Raw genomic sequence first — 6,000 nt, 5'->3', positions numbered from 1 at the left:
CAACTAATTACTAATTCAGCTAATACACTGCTGTCGTAAATATGAACAACTGTAAACGTCCATTTCTTATGATTACATTATTTATGATCAAAAATAAGTCAACAGCTTTGCTAACAGTCAAACATCAAGCAAGTGCAGCAACACAAAACATAGCAAGCTAGCTAATATTACAAACTAGTCAGCAGGAAAACCAGCTTGTGTCTGTTAGCAGCTTTTTATTTCACCAAGTTCTCGCCAACGACTAGATGTCACTCCGAGATTTTTTTCTTTTCTGGCGGCCTCTTGCTCGGTCACTCTCTCCTTTTTCAAGCTAACTTGCAGACAACAAATAACAACAGTGAGCTGTTAGCTTTACTTTAGCCACAGATAAGCCACTTTTTACATTGTAGCCACTATGTTTTTTTAAATCTGAAATTAGAGAAATTTAAAGTAGAATTGGTATTTTTTGCAATTTGTTTCAGAGTACTACTATTTTCTACACCGCTGTCGTAATTATAAACAATGTCCATTTGTTATGATTACATTACTTATGATCATAAACTAGTCAACTTTGCTAAACATCAAGTAAGTGCAGCAACACAAGACATAGTAAGCCAGCTAGTATGACCATATAACCACTACCAATATTAACTAACCAGCTTGTGTCTGGCTTTTTTATTTCACTAAGCTCTTGGCAGCATTTTTTTCTGTTCCAGCTGCCGCTTGCTCGGTTACTCTCCTCTTAATTTGAGCTAACTCGCAGACCACAGCTACAAATAATAACGTTAAAGTAAAGTTATCTTTCTGTCAGGAAACTGTAAATGAACAAGAGTCGAGGCAGAGCAGCCGGAGGGCGTCAGAGGGAAAAACAGAAAACATTTTCTCCATTAAATATGAGCTACACTGCAAAAAAGCCAACTTGTATTTTTTGGCCTAAAACAGTGATTTAAGTTGGTAAAACTTGGAAATATAAATTATTGACATTTAGGGCAATAATGTAAGTTAGCACAACAAAGGAAGCCAGTTGTCTGCTCAAAAACAAGTTGGTGAGTTGTTGTTACTTATATCTTTAAGTTGGGGTTCACAACAAGGGACAATAGTTCTGATAACTCTTATTTCTTTGATGTGAAATGCGGGAAAGCGGTGAAATTCGGTCATTAGCGGAAGCTAGCGGCTAACTGATGCTAGCGGCTAACTGATGCTAGCGGCGCTGCTTGTTACAGCTACAAGAGTAGCCATTAGCGTATCAATGCTAACTCAAAATTGTGGTCACAACATTAGCTGACATTTCATAGCGGCGTTACAATCGTGCCAATTCAGCACATTGCAGAAGTTAGCAGAAGTAAGGATTAAAAGTTATTACAATGTAAAATTATAAGTTAGTACAACTTACAGTTCAGTTGACAAAAATCTGAATTCAGAGTTGAGCAAACTCAAAAACAAAACTTAAAATATTTAGTTTAATTGTCCAACTTAAAATTTTATCGAAGTTTGTTGCCTTGAAATTTTTTAGTTCACCCAACTTTTCTTTTTTTGTAGTTTCATCAAAATCTTTGACATAGCTGGTGGCGTGTTTGAGTCACGAGAAGTTCGTATACATAAAGTTCATAGTGCAAAAAAGTGCAAAGTGGGAATTGAAGAGCAACTGTTCTTTGACAGGTGAGTGTAGCATCAAAATCATTCTGAAGCGGCTATTTAAAGGGGAAATAATTGCATAATGTTGCTTAAGTTGAAATAACTTGAAGTTCAAGTTAAGCTATTTCCTGTCCTCATTTCTTAAGTCTGTCTGGTGAAGCGATATCTATATATGTCAACTTTGTGGTTGCAAGAGTGTTTCAACTTACGAGAAGTGTAAACCATAGGACATGTTGTAATATGCAACCCAAACCACAACACAGATGTGTAACTACAGAAGTAATACTTTGTCCCCTTTTTTCTTAAAGTAACAAAAACCTTAAAAGTCACAGAATTATAAAATCATAAACATGTTTTTAAGCAATATTTAGTTGAATAGTTTTGCTAAATATACCCAATTTGCTTCCTTGCTTTGAGTTAGATGAGAAAATACAATCTGTAGAACATTTAAAGAGTAAAATTCAAGCACTTCTCAAGCACTTTCAAGGTATCTAAATAAAAAATCAGACTCTCAAAGCCTTTATCATCACATTTAAGTGATTGTGTAGATGGCACTCCAGATTATGTTATAAAATAAAAAAGTCAAGTATATTCCTAACCTTGAAACCATATATATATATTTTTCCCTTCTTCTTCTTCTCTTTCTTTTACTTAATGAAACAATTCATTGAATAAGCAAACAATTAAAAATGAATATCTTATTTACTTATTTATTTATTCTTTTGGCATAGCCTCTTGTAAAAAATGCATAAATGTGGCAGAATGAATTGAATATGTGATGAAGCTGTTAATATTTGTAATTTCATAACCTGCAATAAAGTAAAAAAAAAAAAGAAACCATATTTGTTAAGATTAAACATTTCTCAAACTTCCGAGCATGTTGCCAGCAGCAGGTATGTTTAGCTTTGCATAAAGATCTCATTTGTGTAATTCAGCTTTTGTAAGGATTAAAACAAACAATATAACACTGAAACTAAATGTGCCTGTGCATGTTAAAGGATCATCAGCCATAATAATGGAAGACTTCTCATTCCTGCCATACCAAAGCAGCTTCTGTTGCTGTCAGCTGTGCAAGGTTCAACATTTACAGCTACGAAGAGAGAAATGTTGTCTGTGAGTACAAACAATACAACAGGAAGTCTTTGAATGTGAACACTTTGTTCTAGTATTCTGCCTTTTTTATTCAAAATCATTCATCTTAAATCGCCTTTTCCTTTCTGTGTCAGACAAGGTTATAATAGTTTTGGATTTTTCATTAGTTTTAGTTTTAATTTCGTTGTGAATTTTTGTTTTCAAATTCAGTTAGTTTTAGTTAGTTTTTAGACTGAGTTTGCTAGTTTTAGTTTAGTTTTTATTTTTTGAAAATGCTTAGTTTTAGTTTAGTTTTTATTAGTTTTAGTTTTGTAATGGGTATGTGCCTTCATTTCCTTTGGTTTATCATCTCAGCCTCAATAAGGTTATTAACTCTTACAGTTCTGGGTGTTTAGTATTTTGGTTCTAGTGTAAACATCCCAGTCTCAGTAAACATATTCACCATGTGTTGCATGTTCAAATAGAATGTTCAAATGTTCAAATGTTTTAGTTAGTTTTGTAACCACACAATACAGTTTCAGTTGGTTATCGTTTTTTTAAAAACAATATTTTTTTATTATTTTTATTTCAGTTAACGAAAATGTTTTTTCAATTCTAGTTTTCGTTATTTTGTTAGTTTTCGTTAACTAAAATAACCTTGGTGTCAGACATACTGTCTATTTTAAATCTATAGATTTCTTCTCATGGTGATATTTAGAGCCACAGGCTAAAAAAAAAAAAAAAAACTTGCTCAGAAACAAACACACTCATTTGCTCTGGTCACACGGTGAAACTGTGTAAATGTAACTGGGCCAGGGAGTGGCTCCGCCCGTCCCTGATATGTGAAAAGCAGGTATTCCTCTCTGCTGACAAAAGGTGTAAGACGACACTCACACAACAATCATTTACCTCTTTAAACGGCCCGGAGCTCGGCCTCAGCCTCTCTACACAGGGAAATAAAGCCATTCAGTGTGTGTGTGTGTGTGTGTGTGGTCTTGTACTTCCTACATAGTGAGGACCGGAAGACGTTTTTAACCAACAGAGTGGGGACATTTTTGCAAAGTGAGGACATTTTGGCCGGTCCTCTCAAAAATGAGAGTTTAAAATTAACTGAAACTGTATTGTGTGGTTACACAACTAACTAAAACTCACTAAAATTATAGTGAAAATGTCATCTTTGTCAACTTTTTGAAGATCCATAAGACAAAGGAACCTGTGACCTCTTTTAATCTCCCACCCAACAAATACCCCATTACAAAAAAACTAAAACTAATAAAAACTAAACTAAAACTAATCATTTCAAAAAAATAAATACTAAACTAAAACTAGTAAACTCACTCTAAAAACTCATTAAAACTAACTGAATTTGAAAACAAAAATTCACAACAAAATTAAAACTTTTAAGCTTGCAAGGGAATTTACTATTACAATGAGGGCCCTCACAAAGATAGAAGTACAAGAATGTGTGTGTGTGTGTGTGTGTGTGTGCGTGTGTGTTTACCAACCCGGGGGAGGGTGCCGACTCTTCGGGTGGGGCTTTTGCTCCAAACACTACAATCACTCCTTATCTGGAGATAAAAGAGCCGGGCACTCACTCACAATAGGTTATTGTCTTTTAATACTTGTTGTAGTGAGAAGATAAAATAATATAAGGCTAAAACACAGACTTTGAGCTTCAAATTGGATAAAAATCAAGACAAAGGCTTCATTTAAGACCCAAATAAACCATTAAGACGGTGTATAAATTAATAAAAATAGTTGTGTCGTGAATGTTTCCTGTGATTCAGACAGTGAAACTCGTGTTCAGGTCTTCCTCACAACAAGTCTCATCTCGCTCTCTCACATTCTTTCCCTCCACTCTGACCCTGTTTTCTCTGTCTCTTCCTTCAGAAAACAGTATAATTAACAACTACGTAAACATTAAAATACTTGTTTTAAAAAAAAAAAACTGGTCTGCACACTTGTGAAACTAAAAAGCGACTCAACACATTCCATGAATTCCAAACATTTCCACACAACAATGAGTCGACATCCGTCTGGAGACAAAACAAACCGATGACTCACTGCACACAGTGTTCCTGATCCGTTACGCAATATTAAAAAGGAGTTTCACAGAAACTTCACGTTGTGGTTTTGTCATTTATTTAAGAAACTATGTAACAACGCCAGCTCCTTCCTCTCAAACTCAAACACTTCAGCACACGTGGGTTTAAAATGACAGAATAAAAACATATTAGGCAAGATTTAAAAAAAACAACAGAATAGAAATATTAAAACAGCTTCTCTGGCACTGATTGTGTTAAGATACACATGATAAAAACTCTTTGAAGGCTTCAGCTTAGTTTCTTTTATTACAGAAGTTAATTTGCATAAAATGACGGTTCACCCTAAAATGAAAAATAGATATTTTTCTTCCTACCCGTAGTGCTTTTTATCAGTCTGAACTGTGTTGGAGATGTCAGCTGCTTGATTTGAATATATATGATTGTTGTTCTCAACAGCAATTTCTTCTTTTTTCCCCCCAAGAAATCATGGAGACGACACTAGAAAGAAAATGCTAACACTACAGTGGATTATCTTAAATAACAGGCTCATGATTTCTGTCACGAGACATTGCTGTTGAGTATTTTAAAATAAATACAAATACAAATAGTAGAGCCTGACCGATATATCTGTTGACCAATATAACCGGCCAATATTGTCCTTGCAAAGACATATCGATATTTATTGATACCAGGGGAAAATATTATCCAATAAGAGCTGATATGAAATCTTTTTCACACAACATATATATATATATATATATATATATATATATATATAGATAGATAGATAGATAGATAGATAGATAAAATATAATATAATAATATAAAATAAAAGATATTTGTGTAAGAAAGCAGCCTAGTGAGTACATTTGCATCGTCCTATCGGTGCAAAAAAGCTTTTAAAAAAATCACTATATCAGCTGCTATATCAGAACATTTTTCCCCTGCGAAAATCAGAATCGCTCTCAAAAAAAATCACACGTTGATGCAGTATGTCTAATAAAAAGCATTACAGGTGAGAAAAAGTATAATCCGGGGGTGAACTGTCCCTTTAAATGTTGAACTACTCAGTCAAAATGCATTTCTGAGCTGCCAATAGGACTCATTATCAGTCTTTAACAGGCCTTCTGTCCATTTATAGATAAAAATGAAAATATACAGTACAGGCCAAAAGTTTGGACACACCTTCTCATTCAATGCGTTTTTCTTTATTTTCATGACTATTTACATTGTGGATTCTCACTGAAGGCATCAAAACTATTAATGAACA

This window comes from Centropristis striata, chromosome 19 (assembly GCF_030273125.1).
Source record: "Centropristis striata isolate RG_2023a ecotype Rhode Island chromosome 19, C.striata_1.0, whole genome shotgun sequence".
In the NCBI taxonomy this organism is placed as follows: Eukaryota; Metazoa; Chordata; class Actinopteri; order Perciformes; family Serranidae; genus Centropristis; species Centropristis striata.
Note: the sequence above shows the minus strand (reverse complement) of the source record.